Here is a 21,496-nt window from a genome sequence, read left to right as displayed (position 1 = left end):
AGATGATCTATTTAAAGTCATGAAGTATCCTCTTCAATCAGAAGTCTTCACTGTTAGTATATGTGGAAACAATAATGCTTTCCAAACACTCTTCGAGAATGTTCGTGAAGCTAAAATGAAACAGAAAAGTTCATAATTTCAGAAAAATTTCCAGGACCCCAACTCTACAAAAAATTATGTTCTCATTTTATTCATTTGTTTGGCAAATAAAAGATACAATGTGAATATACATATATAGTTTCTAGTGTGCGACATAATATTCTGATATATGTATACGTTTTATAGACTGGCTGAATGAAGACAACTGACATATTTCCTATATCGGATGCTTGTTTTTTTACAATGGAACACTGAAGACCTGCTCTGGCAGCAATTTGCAAGTGTACAATACTCTGCTATCAACTACAAGGACAGTTATCCTGTTACACAGTAGATCTCCTGAGTTTATTCCTTGCCTAACTGAAATTGTGTGCCTTTCAATCAACTTTTCCCGAAACTGCACCCCCCTATTCCTGACAAGCACCATCTATTCTCTTATTACTTTTCCTAAATGCTATTTATTTTTATCTACTTGAAAGAGAGAAAGACAAAGGGTGGCGTGTGCATGGCAGCCAGGAACTTCATCCAGGTCTCCCATAAGGGAGGTAGGGACTCGGGCCGTCTTCCACTGTCTGTCTACATGCATTAACACGAGACGGAATCATAAGCCGCGTGCACGGGACTTGAACCGGCACTCCAAGATGTGATGTGGACGGCCCAAGCAGCTGGCTCACCTCTGCAGCACAACACACCTTTCCTCCAGTGCTGCTGTTAGGAGCGCGAGTCTTCTTTGTTTTTTTGGTTTTGTCTTGCTTCGTTTTGTTTTTTAAGGCTCCACGTTTAAGTGACGTCACATTCACAAAAGGTCAATGGCATTTGACACAGAATCCCGGTACAGCAAGGACAGGAACACACTACTGAATTAGCAAGTATTCTTACTGCAATATATGCACCATAATGTATCAGATATGCAACATTTTCCTATGAAAATGAGTCACTAAGAATTGAAAACGGGCACATTCTGATGGAGCAAAAAAAAAAAAACACTGAAACTGGAGATCCATGGCTAAGAGCTGAAGTTATATTTATGGCAGCCAAACATCCAGTCTCCTGCAGGACACAGTTCTGGGTTTCTTTGTATCAAGAAAATCGTCTGCTCCAAAAAATACAGCGTGTTCATTTTCACTTTAAGAGGACATTTGCTATTTTTAACTCACCACAGAAGTACAACCTTCCTGTGCAGTACAATATTTGATCAATGTCTGAACATATACTCTGAACTGGCACGAAAGACTTAACTCCAAGGCATGCATCAAATATGGCAATTTGGAGACAGCAGTTCACACACAGTATCCCATATTGTGTTAAAAAAAATTTAATAAACAGTAAGGCATCTGAAACTATGTTGTTTCATAATTCGTTTTTTAAAAATTTGAATGTTTTTAACACTGAATTTGAATCCAGTATTGATGAAATCTAAGCTGTTCTTGTAATAGCAATGTTTGCAATACCTTCACAAGAAACAAGATACAAGGTGGCTGCAAAAAGTTGATGGGGGAGGCGGTTCACAGAGTCTTTTAATCTCACTTTTCTGTGATTATTTGAAGCTGTTTCTCAAACCATGCTGAAATCTAAAGAGGAAGCGACCTGCAAACCCTGGGTTTGAAAAGGATAACTGCTAAAAACGAGAGACCCTTTTTGCTAAAGTGGCACACTGACTGAACAAGCAAGCAACTCAATAGGACGTTTCCATTTTCTCCCTTCTGTGATCCAAAGCTTTTTAGAATATTCACAAGTTGTGCAACCCTCACTACTACCTAATCCTAGAACGTTTACACTGCCTGCCCACTGCCCTGTCAGCGCCATCCGTCTCCACGGATACGAACATCCCGCACATTTCCTGCAAATGCAATCATCCAACATGTGACATTCAATCATGCTTCCTCTGCTTAGTGTCACGTTTTCAAGGCTTACTTCTGCCCATGGCATGTGTGAAAACTGCATTTCATGTCACCAAATAATCCTTCATTGCATAGGAATAGCACATTTTCTTTTTATCTGCTCATCAGTTGATGGATATCAGGCTTGTTTCCACTTCTCGGCTACTAGGAATACCAAGTTTGCATACGAGTTTCAACATCTAAACACAACCTCAACACCCTCAAGAGCAGAATTTCCGAGTCCTATGCTGGATGTCAATTTCCAGTTTTAAGGAACTGTCATGTGAGGACGCGACTGTCATCACGTCGATTATTACAGACGTTTTTAGGAGTCTGAGGTGGCAGCTCACTGTGGCTTTGATTTGCATGTCCCTAAGAACCAAGGATGTTGAGTGTGTGTTTCCTGGCCATGTGTGGATCTTCACAGACGCCCTGACCAATCTATCACTGGCCTATTTGCCATGCTGTTGCTGAGGGGTGAGAGTTATTTACATTTGTAGATGGAAGGTTTTTTCTGATCAGCTATGTACTCTGCACATATTTTCTCCCATTACGTGAGCTGTCTTTAATTGATGAAATCTATTGCAAATCAAAAGTTTTAAATTTTGATAACATTAAATAATAGTAAATACAAATAATCCACTTTCTCCTTTGTTGCCGGTGCCTGTACTGTCATCCTTAGAATCACAAATATTCATTCTTATTGTGTTTTCTCCTATAGGTTTTTAGTGCTGGTTCCGTTTACATTTGAGGCGGCGTCATTCTTTTATAGAAGTTTATTTCTGGACATGCAATCTATTCCACTGAGCCAGGTATCCACCTTTGTAGCAGCCTAATACTTTTAGTAGCTGCACTAAGGTCTACCAGTGTGAGTGCTACCACACTGCTCCTTTGCTAGGTCGTCTGGGCCGCTCTGGGCTCTTTGCACTGCTCAGTTGCAACTTACGATCAACCTGTCGGAGGGCTGAGACTTTGACGGGGACCACGATGAAACTACAGAGCAATGGTTTCTTCACAACGCTGCCTCATTAGATCTTCGGACGCATGGTCATGGGCTGCCTTTCCATGTATGCCATCTTCTCCTATCTCTTTCGAGTGTGTTTCGCAGGGTTTCTTTTTTATTTTATTTTATCTGAAAGATCTCCCATTCTCTGCTTCATTCCATAAATGGTAGCAGAGAGGCTGAGTCAGGGCGAAGTTAGGACTCAACCCAGGCCTTGAGTGTGAAAGACTGAAGCCCTGGAGCTCCATGCGCTGCCTCTCAGAGTGCACAACAGCAGCAAACCGGCATCAGGCAGGAACCGGAGGACCAGAGGACAGCTGCCACCTGTGGTAGCAGGTAAACCAGCACCCATGACGCTCGTGCCACCCATGGGTGCTGCTTCCTGCCCTAACCACTCCATTCCCACTCCGGCTTGTTGTTGCTGACCTGGGAAAAGCAGTGCGAGATGACCTACGTGTTTGGGACCATGCTGCCCCTACAGAAGACCCAGACGAAGTTCCTGCTTCTGGCCTGACACAGTACCAGCCACTGCAGCCACCTGGGAAGTGAACCAGTAGATGGAGGGTCTTTTTTTCTTTCCCTCCCTCTTTCTTCGTAACTTTCTTCGAAACTTCTTTTTAAATCTTTTTAAAAACCGGGAGCCAGTGTTGTAGCATAGCAAATAAAACCACCAGCTATAGCACTGGCATCCCATAGGTGCCTCGATTGGAGTCCCGGCTGCTCCACTTCTAATGCGCCTAGAAAAGCAGTAGGGCACAGCCCAAGTGTTTAGGCATCTTTACCATTTTTTGAACATCCCTCAGAGAAAGAACATGCCTCAGCTTTGGACAAACACACAGGATCTCTCAAAGGAGCAGCTCGGCCACTGGCCACAGCAGTGACATCAGCTGAAGTGCAGGACACTTATTGCTCCTCTCATGAGAGGCCTATGACACTGGATGCTATATACGAGTGCCAGCACAAGTCTCGACGCTCCACTTCACCCGTTCCCTGCTCAGCTGCTTGGGAACACGGTGAAGGATGACCCACACGCCCCTGTTAGAGAAGCGGATGAAGCTCCTGGCTCCTGGCTTCAGCCTGGCCATCTGAGGAATGAACCAGCCCATGAAGATCTGTCTGTCACCCTCCCTTCCCCCTGTGATTCTGCCTCGCTAATCCATCTTAACAACAGCAAGAACAAAAGTATACCCAAGTGCGTGTGTGTCTGGGGGGGTGTATCTTATCTATTTAAGAAGTATTCAGGAGGGCCCGGCGCAGTGGCCTAGCAGCTAAAGCCCTCTACTTGAAAGCACCGGAATCCCATATGGCCGCCGGTTCTAATCCCAGCAGCTCCACTTCCCATCCAGCTCCCTGCTTGTGGCCTGGGAAAGCAGTCAAGGACGGCTCAAAGCTTTGGGACCCTGTACCCATGTGGGAGACCTGGAAGAGGCTTCTGGCATCGGATCAGCTCAGCGCCAACTGTTGTGGTCACTGGGGGGAGTGAATCATCGGATGGAAGATCTTCCTCTCTGTCTCTCCTCCTCTCTGTCTCTCCTCCTCTCTGTATATATCTGACTTTGTAATAAAAATCAATAAATCTTAAAAAAAAAAAAGAAGTCTTAAGGAGAAAACATCCTTTTCTACCAGGAATCTTATCTGCTAACAGATTGCTGATAAATTGTTTGCTGTTGTGCAGCAATGACACTTTTCCTGTGGCAAATTATAACCCCACTGATTATTTTAAGACTGCTTTTCCTTTTAACTTAATACATTGAGAATGAAATGGGATCCTTTTGAATGTTAACAAGATCAATTTTAGGAGTGCTTTGGGTTGTGTATTCAATCGCCATCTGCTTCTGGAACATAGGGAGAGAGCTGTCACAAAATAGAGCGAAACACAGGAAAATTTCTTAAAAATGTACGGAATGAGCATGATCCATAAAAGCAACTGCAGAAAATCCATGGCCTTTCTAACAATGGCCCTGTTTGAGGGTCAGGGAGTGAACTCACATTCATTCTACTTGGGCTGAGAAACTCCTCAAAGGAAGGTGTTTCAAGAAAAGCAGCATCGCCAAAAACTAACTGGCACATCTTCTACAGACTTGAAGCTGAATCTGGAAGCAAACCAAACTGTCCATCATGCTTCAGCAACCACACGCTGGCGCTGTGGCCAACAGCACCGTTTCCTCCATCATGCTTCTGCAACGACACACTGGCACTGCAGCCAACAGCACCGTCTCCTCCATCATGCTTCAGCAACCACACGCTGGCACTGCAGCCAACAGCACCGTCTCCTCCATCATGCCTCAGCAACCACATGCTGGCGCTGTGGCCAACAGCACCGTCTCCTCCATCATGCTTTAGCAACGACATGCTGGCGCTGCAGCCAACAGCACCGTTTCCTCTAGGCTGCCCTGCTCAGAAGAACCACGATGACTGATTCCGTACATACAGCTCTTAGACTATGAACTCCAAAAGTGAGGAATTGTGCTCGCTTTCTTGACCATTGTATCCCTAGAGTGTATAATGACAGTAGCTGGCAAAATGGTGTCCCAAGGAACCAAAGAGCAAAGAATGATGTATAACCAACGAGGTATGAATTGTTACAACTTCAAGACAGAAAGAAAAAGGAACATCCTAAACACAAACAAAATAGACGTGTCAGAGTCGCTCAAACACTACCCCTTGGCCTCAAAGAACATCTTAGCTAGCATGCTGGAAACAAGAGGCTGAACCTTCACCGGCAAGCTAGCTCGTTCTTAACACTTTCTCAGCCCAAGCTTCTGGTGCACCGCGCCTGCGTTCATCACTAGGGAACAGAGCAGCACACATCACCAGGGAGTTTACAAGCCAACAACTCACATGCTGTGCTCACCGAGGTCAGGGCAGACCAGGTCAGCCACAGCTCGAGCATTCTGCATGACCCTGACGTGAGCTCTCATCATTGAACATGAATTTCTGAATTGATTACTTTGCTCTCTCAACACTGTGCTGCCTGAAATGGCAGCCATATCCACTTCTGGGTATTTAAATTAGTAAAATTGAATCAGTTCCTGCGTGCTTCGTATTATAATGTAGCTGGCTAGTGGTTACCATGCTGTGCTATCACAGGCAGTTCAACTTAGAAGTGCTACTCCATAGCCTCCCACTCTGGGTGAGCCTGGGTGAGCAGACATGGCCCCCGTGGGACTTGTGAGAGACACAGGCTCTTGGGGCAACACAGAGACCTTCCTGACCATCCTACTGACTTATACATCAAGTTATTGAGAAAGGTTACTACAGGTGGCTACAATAAAGTCATTTGGACTATATTTAAATGACTGCCTTTTTTATTCCAAAAGATAATAACATGTTCTTACATCCTGTTCAGCGGTTGAAACATCTAACGGATCAAACAAAATAACTAGAGAAAGTTCCAAGAAAACTCGTTCCTGCCGAGGGAGATATTTGCTCATTCTGATCAGGCTCTGCCCTCTAGCAAATACCTTGGGACCTTTTTGAAGAGAAGAGAATCTTCTCAACTAGACATACTCATCTTTTCATGATTTTACAGCTCATACTAAATGTCCCTCCCGGTGACTGCATGGCCAATGACCCGACGACCACTCAGGTAAGAAGATCAAAAACTGCTACAATAGTTACCAGTGCAAACTGGCCCACGAAAAAAGACTACACATTTTATCTGTACATATCCTCAAAGCAACCACATTGGAGCTTAAAAGAAAAGGACTGAGGGAAAGGTAAGGTTTTTCAGTTTTTAATAACCCATAGATTTTCCCAGAGGTGTGATGTTTAGATCTTGGCTGTATTACTTGTCAAAATGAATGGTTTACAAGTTCAGTCTGAGGAGACATGGTCAACAGTTCACAGAATTGGGCATTTGGCCTCCTGGATAAGATGCCATTATCAGAGTAGTTGAGTCCCAGCCTTGTTCCCAACTGCAGTTATTATATAACGATACTCTGGGAGCCAGCAGTGATGGCGAGGTAGCTGGATCTCTGCCACAAGTGCAGGATGTCTGGACTGACTTTAGCCCCGTGTAGCCCCAGCTATTGTGGACACAGGGACGTGAAGCAGGGAATAGGAGCTGTTGGTCTCAACACATGGGAACTATGTCTCTCTCAAAAAAAAGTAAACTAAGTAGTATATGTGATCTATTTTCTATTAGTAGAGTTCCACACGTTTTCAATCATTTATGGACCATGGTTAAAGCAGTCTCTAAAAACCTATTTTACCTCCTTTCCAACTATATTGTTTATACATGCAATAACACTCTTGGTATTCTCTTTCATAACGGGTATCCGTTAGCAACACATCAAAACATAATTTCAGGTAGACAACTACATATTCTTGAATTGTTACAGCTCTGGACAATTTAGAAAAAGGAAAAATTCGGACCCAAAGACAGGGGGGAACAATCATTTTGTTCACTGTCCAACATCGCATGTACCAGTAGAACACTAGAAGAGAAATACTCAGTTTACAAATACACAAAGCAAGTCTCACAGAGTTTAAAAAAAAAAAAATCATCTCAAGTACATTTCACCAAAAGTAACTATAGTCCTTAACTCTAACAATGCCCCATATTTTATGTTTAATGGTCAATAAATCTCTCCAGTAACAGTAACACACAGCTCAGATTCATAATAGAGCAAGAAAAAAAGTGCAATCAGATCACGCAGAAGATAATCAAATCTATTAGACTGAGCAAAAAAGGATACATTTGCAATGATAAAAATAACAGAAAATGAGTAGTGTTTATTGACAAAATGAGTAATCTAACTGCATCCTGGGACTCTCTCTGCAGGAGAGTCACATTTTGGGGAGAGTCTTCCATCACAGTCAAGGATGCTGTCTACCGACTGGACAGGGGCAGCTCTCTAAATCCAAGGATATTTAAGGTGTTTATGTGCTGGGAAGGCCAGGGAAAGGCCTGCAGCCCACGTCACAAGCTTTTTACATTGTGCATTCCAATAGAGAATGAACCTTTCATTGGACTCTTTTTCCCTAAGTGATGAGTAGGTGCAGCTGTGCTTACTGCAAACTCCATTTCACGTTCTAGTAATTCAGAACCCAATTTTCAGTTCTAATCCTTACAGAAATGATCCTGGCTTCCCGGCACAGGCAGAGGAAGCTCTGGGGGCTGCGGCACGGAGCTGCCAGCAGCAGCACGCGGGAGGTGAGAGGCGTGAGAGAAGGAACAGCCTGTGCAGTGTGAACCCGGAGCTCCGCACTCGGCCAGAGCACCGACACTCAGCATGGAGAAGAAATGCACTTGGCTCCAGGAGCTGCGTGCAGGCTCACCTCGGGGGTCACTGAGGTTTAAATCTGGCTTCCTTTTCTCACCTGGACCCTCCACTTCTGTGGGTGTCTTCCACCCAGCTCATCATTTTGCTTGTTAACAAAAACCTGCTTCTACCAAACTTTTACGTTAACTCCAGTCTCATTCAGGTTAATATGGATATGGTTATATTATAACAAAGTGCTGATTAAACAAAACATCTCATGAAATACATTCATACTTAACAGACTGGAATTCATGTTTCTAAATACCATGCAAGACCCATAAACAATAATTAGAATGCCAAGCAACGAGGGCTCCTGGCAGTGATGACCAAGTACAGGTGTGGACTCCCTCACCCAGCCTCCCCAGATAAATACGAAGGAGCAGCAAGGGGTGGAAACCCCAGCCAGCCAGCCTCGGCTGGACAAACCTCGGCCCACAGCCGCATGCACCAGTTTTCAGCCTCGGGCAGGGACCCACAGTTTTCATTCAGGCTAGAATCTGACATGAACAGTCATTTCAAACATATCTGAAAATGTAAATTGTATCAAATGCTTAAAGTCATTGAGACAAATAAAACTCCAAGTATCACAAAAGTGATGCTTTTACCGGACAGGCAGAACACCTGCCTGGCTATAAACAGACTGCCCCTTAGCCTCAGCAAGAGCAGTGTTTACAGATCCTTTGCACTGCTACCCGTGTGGCTAACCCTATTCCCATCTAAGCTGTTCAGACTGAGCCAGGCTCCAGACATGCAGAGGGAAGGGAGCCTGAGCTCTTTAAGACAAACTCCTCCCTCTTCCCACCCAGCATCACAGCATCCTGTCTTCCCCAAACTACAGGGTAACCTGCCTCCTTTTCTCTGGCTGTATAACACATCAGAAACAGCAAGCAGGCACAGGGCGAGAGAATTCTGTGTTCCCAGCAAGGCTGGGGGAAAACAAAGAGGAAAAAAAAAAATGAAAGCAAGCAAGATCACCGGTAAGAATAACTGTTCTGCTTTCTGTTTAACCTGAATATTTTGGAAAATTCCATGTCAGATGCTAAAATAAACATTGCAAGTTCAAGGGAGGTGAGGGACTGGCCAGAGGCATTCAGAGTGCAGGTGGCATCTCTCTGAGGACCAAGGAATTGCAGGATGGGTTGGCATGGGCATCTCTGGACAAATGCAGTATGCTAATTCTCTGTCAGGATTCAGCAGAAGCTGCTCTGGCCCCAGCAGTCTCCAACTGGGACAGGCAAAAGACAAGACCACGAAGCAAAAGCAGTCAGTAATACAGATGGACCATTTCAAAGCAGTATTTACAAGAGATATCTTTAAAATATATATATATATATATATTTGCCTGCACAGACCTACAAATAGAGGTTACTCACAGAGATTACTGTAGCTCCAGCAGTTACCCATTGATCATAGAAAATGCCCCGTTCATCAGTTTAACGCTTGAGAAAAACTTAGCTAGAAAAGAAGCAAGCTAATGCAGAATATGCTGTCCTAGTCAGCTGGAAGCAAATCAGTTTCAAATTTCCTGGCAGCCCCTCTTGCCCTGCACTGCACACGCTGATGTCAATGGAAGCACTTGGAGCGCTCGCTCGGAACCCGAGCCGGGAGCTGCCGCCTGCCCCTCTCACAAAGGCACAGCAGCCCGTTCTGGCTCGCGCTCCCTCCTCCTGCCTCTGTCGCTCTCTACCTTGGTAGCTTACCGAAAACAGCCACCGTAGTAGGGCTTTTCTACATATGTGAAAACTACTTTCAAGGGGATAACTGAGACGCAGCGAGTTAGCTTTCAATGTAACCATGTCCCCAGCGCGGCAGCAGGAAGCCCAGCAAAGGCTGGGAGAGGATCGTACCATCCTCCGTGACATCAGAGGTGGGGCTGTCATCTCAGTGTTATGCAGCATTTTCTCTGATGCAAGAACGACACGTGAGAAGGGAGGGGGGAAAAGGGTGGGTTCCCTTTACAGGGATTTCATTCCTGTGTGATTTAAGCGCATAAAGTCAAGGCAAATACTACTGACGACCTGCGGTACAGCATCACAAATTCCGCTCTGCCAGTCCTTATCTGAAAGACGCTGTTCATCCAAAGTCATTTCACCGGTGACTGCGCGACTGCCCCGGTGACGGCATGAATATTTAATGGAGAATTGATGTTCACTGAGAATGTGGCATGAGGGGGTTGAACAATGTTAACATCTATTTTAAACTATGAGAGCTCCTTTATCACTAACCTTGGATGTACACAGTATCGTTCAAGACCATCTCAGTAACAAACACGAGCTGTAAGAATGGATAGCTTTACAGATGAGAAAAGTGAAGCCAGAAGTAGCCCAAGATGAGCCACAGAATTGCTAATGTTTCTTAAATGGCTTGGAAATAGCCATTCAAACATTAAAATAAGCACCTTATTCAATCTTAATTTCCCAATTAGTATGAGAAGAATGAGCCAACCATATAAGCAAGTTTAGTTTTTTTTTTTCCCCCACTCATCCCATACATAGTTCTTAAGTGCCAAAGAGGTGTCAGAAAAACTTATTAAGGTTGATTCAGGGTGTATAATAATATCAACAGAAGAGAAAATATCCCCTCATGTGCCCAGCACTGGATTAGGCACTTCTATTTTATGATCTTGTCTAGTGGAATAACATCTCCTACTCATCTATTTCATAGAGTACTAAAGTACAAGGCAGGCATGTGACCTGTCCAGGATCACAGCGCAGTCCAGACAGAGCCAACCTAACTCCAAAGTCAACCCTACCACTAGGCCAGATGTGTCCTCCTGAGGGTCTTCACGCCGAGTGAAGGAAACTCTGGAGAAGAACTTAGCTTTCAGGATTTAGAGCCACAGCTGGCCAAAATATCGGACCACACAGGTAGGGCACGTGCAGGACTCGAACAGGGATGGTGTGAGAAGCACAAGTGTAGCTGCTCCCGCAACCTTGGGCCAGTGGCTTAAAATCTTCCACCTTCAGTTTCCCAAGCTTCAGATGTTGCTGCAGTGTGGTTAGAGCACAGCATCGAGGCTAGTAATCCAGACTCTGTCACTTTCCAACTATGTCACCTCAAGCAAGTGGTTGGACCTCTGAAGGTTACAATTTCCTCCGTCAACAATAACAACAGAAGAGGGAGTAATGATGGAGTTGTTCTCAAGTTTAAGTGAATCGGGCATGTAATACAAAAGCACTCGGGGTAGCGACTAGGACATGATCAAGACCCAAGATCAACGATCACGGTTATTGTAACCATCAGCACTTTCAGTGCTATCACACTGTTTTACCTAAAATTTCCATTTTCCTTGATTATCAAAACTCTTCATGAAGAACTGCTATTTTTTCCAGTTGGATGAAAAAAAAAAACAGGACAATTTCTGTTGGTTTCATATGCATATCAACCAATATAAGGGCCACCAACTTCTGATGAGATGCAAGCTGGAACTGTTGTACATTCTTTAAAAAGAGGGAAAGACAGAGTTATAAAGGATAGACAGACAGATAGAACAATCGATCGATCTTCCATCCTCTGGCTCACTGTTCAAATGGCTACGATGGGCAGAGCTGGATCAGACTGAAGCCGGGAGTCTGGAACTCCATCCGGTCTCCCACGTAGGTGCACAGGTCCAAGCACTTGGACCATCTTCCACTGTTTTCCCAGGAGGATCAGCAGGGAGCCGGATCAAAAGCAGAGCAGCCAGGACTCCAATAACATCTGGCTCTTCTTAAAACAAGTTATCCATTTGTCAACTACTGATTTCTTCCGGCATTGTTGGAATTTTGGCAGACTTCGTTGCTCTTTTCAAACTGGTATTTTCCTTAGCGCCTCCAACTAGATCCTGTTCACACAGGTTGAAGCATCCTAGTACCCCATCCCTTTTTTTTTTGTTTTTGGTGCAAAATATTCTGAAGTCCATGCATTATTTTTTATGAATCATATTTCCTATAAAACTTCTTAAAGCTCTTACTAAGAGGAACATCTCAAAACAGTTGTTTTTCCATATTTCAGTGCCACTGGCACTTCAGTCCTTCAGCTTAGAAATGGCGAACTGCAGATACTAAATTTTCATTTCACATGGTTATATATTTCTCAAAAAAAAATCCTCAAATAAAGTATAACACAGACAACAAGTTAATGGTTAATATCAAATTTACTATGAGACTTCAGAATTATAACTTGCTCAAAAATCTCAACTGAGTCAATTGCTGGGAAGTACACTCTATAACATGTATGCTTGAAATAACATGTAAAGATGTAACTTGAAGTTACCAGGAAAACTCTACAATTATCTTGGGACTTTGTGTCAAAACCCAGTGCTTTCACAGTCTGTACGGTGAGCAGGATCCCTCTGAGGATGCACTCTGCACCCTGACTGCGTAGCGGGCAGAACAGAGACACCACCAACACCTGGGGGCTCCGATGTTCCAGGGAGTAAGTGAGATGCTGTTTACCTTCCGGCCTCCCCTGGCACCTTCCAAGTGACTGGCAGCTTCTGCCCAACTGCCCTCTGAGGCGAGAAAAGAAAAGTAGAGAAGACGGCACATTTCAGAGCAGGTCCTTAGCGCCGACATCACTAAGCACAACGCTTGCCACGTCAAGGATATGCCTCAGTGATAGCTTCATTTCATTCTCACAGCTTCCCGAAGAAATAGATGTCAAGCATTCCTGAATATAAGGCAGTCCTAAACAACTCTCAGGTCATCCACACATTCAAGGGAACAAAGACATACTTGCCACATCAAGGGTATAGATGAGAAAATCAGAATGTTTCTTACAATACTTTAGGTTATGTCTGTGTGTATGTGTGTGTGTGTGTGTGTGTGTGTGTGTGTTTGAGAGACAGAAAGATTACACGTAACATGGAACATTGAATAAAATGTTTATTTTTACACACTTACATTTCAGAGGATTATTTCACTCAAGCGTTTCACGTGCCATTTGTCCTCGGGATCTTTGATAGTGTTAAAAATCCGATTTTGATATTTACATCTTGAATTCTGTCAAGGTTTTTGAGATATAGCAGCTTTGAAGTGTGTGATGCTATAACTAGAAATTCGATGCTAATGTGCTGCAGCCACTCACTGAAGTGATCTCCACGCTGAGACTACTTACCATATGCACGACCTAGAAAAGCCACCTTTTACAAGCTAGTTTACAGTGACACCTGACCCCTGCAACTCTGGGCCGATTTGCTCAGAAATAATTACCCCTTCTTTAACCTGCTTTTGTCTTTTGCAAAAACATTAAAAACTACAGCCATTTGTAGCTGGGAGGACACCTCAAAAAAAAGTCACGGAATTTAAATGCAAGCTTAATTGGGGCAAGAATCTTAAATCCTTATTTTTGCTTTCAAGATACGTTTTGTCCATGATCTTTCCAAACAGCTCTCATACTAAGCCAATAGATCTTCCCCCAAGTTCTTTACTAAACAAAAAAAGAATGACTCTAATAAGAACTTGAATAGGAGGCTAGGCTTCTTCTGATTTTTCTTTTAAAGAAAAATATTATCCTGTGTTAGTCGTAGGTACGGTATTAACTCTCTTTTACATATGAATGCAGAGAAAGTTTATGCAACCTCGCCAGAACATGATTAGAATACATAGCAAGAAACATCCCTGAGGACAAAGTTCTGGCATTTTGTTTGGTTTTGTATCATTTTTAAGGCATTTGCTTGACAGCCCACATGTGGATATGTAGAACACTAGAAGAGAACAAAGGCTGAACTTCTTTTTTATTTTAGCACAGGCTGGGAAACTTAACTTTTCTTCCATGATGACTGTTTGCATTCACTATATTTACAATCATACTTAAATTGTGTTCAAGTAATATAAACCATACAACTATTGTTAAAGAGCATGAGACATGCCATTGGTAATATATAACTGCTGAGAGTCTGATTTTTCCAGAATTATCCTAGGTACCTTCTTATATTACAATTAAAAGTGAAATGCAAGCCTCCCATTTAAATAAAATGTCTATGAAGTGACAGATTGCATTACTCACTGTGTCATTGCATCCCCAGTCACTGAGACCCCAAGCAAGCACACACATCAACCACAAGGCCAGGTTGGCATGACAGAAGGTCAAGTTGTACGTAATGGGTTGTGAGAATTCTTGCGGTCACTTGGGAAGCTGCCTGCCACACATTCAGGCCTGGAGTCTTCCAAGGATGGCAGCAGAGCAGGCAGAGCCTCTGGCTAAAAGGACTGACCCAAGGGGGTCCTCACGGGCCCAAAGGTAAGTCCAGAGGAAACCGAACCACGCTAAAAGGAGAAAAACTGGAAAACGATCCCAAGCAACATCTGACTGGTCCAGTCCTCAAGCCTCTGACTGTCCTGGGGCTAAATCAGCACCATAATCTTCTATCCTATAACCGCCTTTTTTCTTTTTCTGCTTTTTTTTTTTCCTGCCAATAGATTCTCTTCAAGAATTCTGGTATATTCTCAATAAGGCAGACGTGTGTCTGGACGGTGGGACGCCAGATCAGAACAACTGAGACCCATCCGAGGAACACAGCGCGGTCCAGGGAGCCCGTGGGACTTCTCGGGATCTCGTCTCTTGGCTGATGGGTTAACCCACTGCCCTCGCTGTGACTCTACCTCTGCCACCTGGCTGCTGACTGGGTCTGCTGGCTTTCCCCTGTGTGTGAAGAAAGGGCGTAGCACCAAGATTAGTTCTCAACCTGCAGCCAGCTCACTTAATATTCTCTTTTTTTCTTTTTAAGTAAGACTGTAGGAGCAATGTCAATCATTCAACAGACAGACTGGCACGACAGCAAAAGTACTCCGAATGAGCCACTCCACACGATGCACTTGACACGGTGCCCAGCTCATCAGATATATTCAGGGAGAGCTAGCTGGTACGGCCACTGCTTCAGTAATTTGCCTGTGCTCCATCAAGAGGGTTGGGAAAGCAACTCTGCCTTCTTTATTTCTTTCCTTTTGTATTCACTACAATAACATTTTATAAGTAATTTTGATTGTCCCTATTCTTTGTCAGCAAACAAGATACCCATCTCGCAACAGCTGTCACGAGCCTAAAACGACAGAGGTCTTGTGAGAGCCACAGCTGCTCTCGGAGGCAAGGCTCTGTGTCACCTCTGGCAACACCAGCTGTGCAGGCCCGACGGTTTCCCTAAGGCCCAGTCCACTGCCCAGTCACCATGGGGAGATGACATCGGAGATAAAGGGTGACGGGTCAGCATGCTAGGCCATGCAGCCACAGCGGACTCCATCAGCTGGGCCGGGGGTGTGAGGCAGGGATCTAGAGTTGGGCTAGGCTGACAGAACAAGGGGAAAAATGCAAACTAACTCAGCGTGCGTATATATGGATTTTATATATACTTACATTTTATATATATGCTTATATAGAATATTATATATGTGTATGTATGCATATATGAAAGCAAGACTAAAGGAAGTCAAACACAAAGGAAACCTTCCCAAGCACAGTGAAAGATCTCAAAGGGACATTCCTCTCTGTCTCAGCGATGGAGCCGTCCAACTGCCAGGAAAAAACACAAAGTGAGCTAAGGGACAGCAGGTGTCACGGTTTAGATGGCTGCCCTGGAGCTCCCTGGGAGGACGGGGGAGTCCAGAAGGAAAGTGTGCCTCACACTATGAACGGGAGGGAAGAATCTGAGCTTTGGACGTTGTGTGCACACGTGCTTAGGGGGTGGCGGGGAAAGGCTTGACTCTACTTCCCCCGCAATCTATGGCCGGGACTGAGCCATTACACACCCAAACCAGCTCACACCAGAACGAAACCCTGCCCTGAGGAAGCCCTGAACCTCATCCTCCTGGGGTCACGGAGCTGGCCTCAGCAATCGCGGCACCCTGCTTCCCCCGCCCCAAGGAGAAAGAAAAGCACAGCATCGATGATCCTGAGTGGCAACTGTTCCCTGTCACACACTCGACATGTCAAAACCGTAGCGGCTGTCAACCCTGAAACACGGACGCCTGTGGAGAATTCCTGTTCAGAGGTATTGTCAACATCTCCTGTCACTTTGCCGCCCTCCTTGGGAGCCGTGCGTCTCCCGTGTCTACACTCGCCGACCCTGTCATTACTCTCTTCAGACTTCATCTATGCATTTATAAATCCCTGTGCCCACATCATCTCTGGGATGCACTGCTCCACATCAGACTCCTCTCACCGCCAACCCACAGCTCCCAATCACGTGCAGCCATTCTGATTCATCTTCCCGAAACACCCCTAGGACAGCACTGCTCCTGCTTGCCCCCCAAAAGGCCTCGCGCCCTGAAACAAAACAAAACAAGAGAAATTTAAAATAGATCTCCAATGCAAAGGTGCTAAGGCCGTAGTGCTGACACTTAGGGCTCGGCAAATCCTTTCTGTACAGATGAGAAACAGTTTAAGCTCTGTGGGTCACGGGGTCTCTACACCAATATGTAACTCTGCCCCTGCAGCAAGAACAGCTACTTATAATAATAAATTAAGACAAGGCCATGTTCCACCAAAATGCTGTCTGCAGAGACAAAAGCAGTGAGATTCACAAGGGCTGTGCCCACCAACCTTTAACAACTGAAGCTTGGTTAGCGCAAAGCTAACTCTCTACCTCATTGCCCCATGACTATCTTGATGGTCCTGTGTTTTGTGCTTTTTTTTTCTTGTTAAATTCAATGAACGCATATTATTTAAAACTAACAATGTTGAAAGAAATGAAAATGACTTCAAGTCACATTAAAAAAAAATTAATACAACAGACACAGGGCAATGAAGTAGCTTCGAGCCAGGACCAGACGCAGCAGGAAGCAGCCGGGGCATCGGCTGCCACGTGGCCCTGCCTTTGCACTGGCTCACTGTTTGCCCCAGGGACCCCGTCACCCTGAGCCCCTCTAACTGTGACCCCAGAGCAAGTCCCACTTACCAAACCACCCTCCTTCAGCTCTCAACCACAATGACCTCTCCAAGCCTCTTGGTTTTAAAACACATAGCTCTGATCATCTAATTTTCCTGGGAATTCATGCATTCCAAGAGATTTCAGTGCACTAAAAAGCTGTGGCAGTATTTTTTAATTTTCATGTGACCATAAGGTAGAGACAAGAAAGTACCACCAAAGACATTAAGATTTCCAGTCAATCCGCTGCTTGCTCGAAGCAACGTTCTCTTATTGCAAGAGCTTACTCATCAGTAATATTATATTCTAAAACAATGTGTGCTTCGAAAAATAAGCATGAGCTGTGAAATCTGCTTAAAATTCAGTGACAAAAATAATGAGTTCCTAAAATAAATACCAACACAAGAACTTATGTTTGAATACAATAGATGAAACTAATTAATATTAATGGTACACAGTTGCAGAATTTACTTTCATTAAACATTTCTAAAAGAGATATCAAATATATTAAATATATTGCTACATAGGATTTAACTTCTATATCTTTTCACTCAGCATACAAGGAGTTCCAGCCATCACTAAAATTTACAGTGCCCAGCCCGGTGGGCTAGTGGCTAAGGCTCTTGCCTTGAATGCACCGGGATCCCACATGGGCACCAGTTCTAAACCCAGTGGCCCCACTGCCTATTCAGTTCCCTGCTTGTGGCCTGGGAAAGCAGTGGAGGACGGCCCAAAGCCTTGGGACCCTGCACCTGCATGGGAGACCCAGAAGCAGCTCCTGGCTCCTGGCTTGTGGCTCAGCTCCAGCGCTTGCGGCCATTTGGGGAGTAACCCTGTAGACAGAAACCTTTTTCTCTGCCTCTCCTTCTCTCTGTAGCTCTGATCTGTCTTTCAAGAAAAATAAATTTTTTAACAATTAAGTGTTTGTGTCATAACAACTCCAAGTCTTTATTTCATAACATCATGAGACTGATATAATAAACCTATTTACACACACCTGGAATTTTTTATAAACCTCCAGATTAATTAAGCAGAAAGAGCAAATGAATATTTACTGGTCTTCAATTCAAATCTGAAAAAATGTGCTGGTCAAAAAATCAGCACCTAACACGCTAAGAACTGATAACAAACCGTGTTACAAGCTCCGGCCACTAGGTGGGAGTGTTGTCTAACCATACATAGCACACTGTTGGAATTTTTTTCTAAGCTTTCAGGGGAAAAATATACATAAATGTGTAAACATAAACACATATAGATATATTCTTTGAAGGAAATCTTGAAATCTTCTATTAGACATCTGTAATTAGATTTAAATTACGTCGTAAAGATGGTGCACTTCTCATCCATTATATAGGTCCAGCTGACCTAAGCCTTCAGACAAGACCCAGAGCCAGGCAAACCCGTGTGGTCCCAGGCTGCAAGCCAGTTCTCCAAGACACCCTCGAGGCCACCCTAGCAGCCCTAGGCATGAAGCCAGCTGCCAAACATTCAGACCCCAGGCCAGTGCTGGCACCTGGCTGACCTGCACGGACGCTGGCCTCTACAAACACAGGCTCTGGGTCCAGCCCACAGGACACAGTGGACGGGACAACCTGGCGCCCAATGTGGCTGGTGTGCAGACCACCGACAGGGAGATCGCCACGCAAAAGGAGAGGCCTCTCGAGTGGTGTTGAATAGAACACCGGGTGAGCAGTTTCACGGCTGTCCATCGTCCACTACTTTCCCAGGCCACAAGCAGGGAGCTGGATGGGAAGTGAAGCAGATGGGACACAAATCAGCACTCATATGGGATCCTGGCACAAACAAGGCAAAGACTTAGCCACTGAGCCATTGTGCCGGTCCTGGTACTTCAAAAGGTCTATGGAAAATTAAAATTTATCTTGATGTTAAAAAAAATTATATTCATGTATACAATGAAGCATCAAAAAATTCATGGAAAACATATATTATTATGAAAAACTAGCGTCTGGATTCCACAAACGTTTTGAAGTACGATCCTAGCTCCTTTGATGAAGTTCTGTTTAAACTGTTTGCACATTTTTTTAATAGGCTGTTCGCCTTCTAGCTGTTTAGATGTAAAGCTTCCTATATTTTGTAGAAACAATATTTTGTCAAAATCACAAAATCGCAATAGTCAAACTTTCAAGAAACTCTGATCTAGTGGATTTCGCTGAAAAGAATCACATTTTAGTTTAGGGAGCCACGTGTTTACGTATATTATTCACTCTACCCTTTAAAAATAAAATGGTAATGACCTAAAAGCTGAAATAAATGCTTTCTAAAATCATGTTCTTTGAAATTCATTTATGACTAAGTCTCATGAGCACTGTATATATTTATATTAATGGCCAAAAATCACTACTATGACAAAACCTGCTCATATGGCAAGGCTCAGCCACGAGTTCCTCAAAAAAAAAAAAAAAGAAAAGAAAAGAAAAGATGAGACTTTTCATGTTTTAGTATTTTTATTATCTGGAAATTTTAGCAAGAGGCTTCCAAGTACCAAAGTTCTCCATACACAGTCTCTGTTTAACCTTAAAGCATTTGACTACTTTTTTCCTCCTTCCGCTAGTGAACAGGATTCTTGCTGGCCTCACTCCCTCAGTACCCCTTGACGCTGACTCCGGATGCTGTTCTAACAAGACACCTGTCACAGGAAGAATCTGAAAGCGAGTAGCATCAGATGACTCTCCAGTCTTTCTAACATGAGAGTCTGAGCCTGGAGCAGGCAGCACAAAACATCAAACGCATGGTTCAGCACCGAGAAAAGGAAATGATAAGCTGACGCCTGCCAAGAGTTTGGTCAAGTAATCCTCTCCCTTGAGTCTCAGTCTCCTCATTCATAAAGGCAAAGATCATTTCTAATACTTCTTCCAACTCAAACACGACAATTCTGCCAGTGTGGTTGCATAAGCTGGCTTCCTCAACAGCTACACACGAGCTGGGTCGCATGTGCCCAGCACCGGGTTAGCTACTTCCGATCTCAGTTGAGCTCCACAGCGTAACTCTGAAGTTGCTCCCACGATGCCTATTTTACAGATGAAGAGATAATGAAGCTAATACATGACGATTAGGCTGAGACCTGGGTGCTCCTGCTGCCTCTAGGCCCGGGCCTTCAGTTAACTGAGGGAAAGGAAGCCACTCCATGGCAGTGACGGGCGATGACTGACAGTCTCCAAGCCTCAGAACAGAGGGGCAGGCACGTGGCACAGCAGCCAGATCCCCCCTTGGGGGCATCCATAGCCCACATCTGAATGCCTGGTTCAAATCCCAGTTGCTCTACCTTCTCATCCAGCTTCCAGATAATGTCAACTGCAGGAAACAGCAGGCAATGGCTCGGGTGCCTGGGCCCCTGCCACCCACAGGGTAGACTCCGAATGACTCCAGTCTGGCCCAGCCCGGCTGTTGTGGGCACTTGGGCAGTGAACATGCAAACCGATCATCCTTTTCTCTCTCTATTCCCACCTCTCCTTCTCCTCCCCATCCCACCCAGGGGCCTTTCCCTCTCCCTCGCTCCTTATCTCCCTCCCTAGCAAATAAAATGAAAGTGAATAAATAGAAAGTTCAAGTTCTTGGGCCCTTGCACCCACATGGGAGACCTGGAAGAAGTTCATGGCTCCTACCTTCAAACAGACCCAGCTCTGGCTGTTAGGGCCATTTGGAAAGTGATCAAAGGATGGAAGACCTCTCTCTCTCTCGCTGTAACTCTGACTTTCAAGCCAAACAATTAATAAAGTAGAAAAAAATTAACTTGAATAAAGATTCCCTAATTACTGAAGTATCTGATACATATTTTGTCAGTAAATTATTAAATAGCTATATATACAATCGCCCTTCTGACATGCTTCATTTGGCTTTGTGATCCAGCATCAGCTCTGCTGGGTCAGACACCTTGTCCCCCTGCAACAGAGTGTCAGGCAATCTGAGAGTTGAGGGAAGGCAGGCCAGCTTGTGAATGTGAGCCTCAAAGGTCAGGGGTAGGAAGATGACAGTGACGACCATGACAGCGATAACAGCAAAGAGTTCCCTGGCAACAATTCTGATGTCCTTCAACATAGCTCATTTGTTTCTCAAAACAACCCCAGGAGCTGTGTCGCTATAATCTCATTTCATAGGAAAGAAAGCTAAAGTGGGGTGACTCGCACAGTCACCTAGCTAATAAACTCCAAGCTTGTGGTTCACACCCAGGAGGCCTGGCCCTGCACGCAGGATCTTAACCATACACAACTGCTCCTTCCTGTGTAACTCCCAAGACTTGCTAATAGCAGCATTCCACAGGAACAGGTGGAAACACTGACATGCTACAAAGCTGCTTCGATTTTTGTTCTGTACCTCCTTTGAGGAAAATGCCTTCGAAATACAATGCCCTAAACAGGCGGAAAATATTTCCAAGTGAGGCAGCCAG

The 21,496-nt window shown here is 44.4% G+C and overlaps 1 protein-coding gene across 4 annotated transcripts in view; it reads right to left on the bottom strand.

The window, feature by feature from the left end:
- PSD3 (pleckstrin and Sec7 domain containing 3) overlaps positions 1–21,496 on the bottom strand; it is a 268,216-nt gene that overhangs the window by 196,504 nt on the left and 50,216 nt on the right. The gene's annotated exons all lie outside the window — the stretch shown is intronic.

Source organism: Ochotona curzoniae, unplaced genomic scaffold (genome assembly GCF_017591425.1).
Source record: "Ochotona curzoniae isolate NIBS_2020 unplaced genomic scaffold, NIBS_Ocur_1.0 contig_21, whole genome shotgun sequence".
In the NCBI taxonomy this organism is placed as follows: domain Eukaryota; kingdom Metazoa; phylum Chordata; class Mammalia; order Lagomorpha; family Ochotonidae; genus Ochotona; species Ochotona curzoniae.
This window is presented reverse-complemented; position numbering and strand designations above follow the sequence as displayed.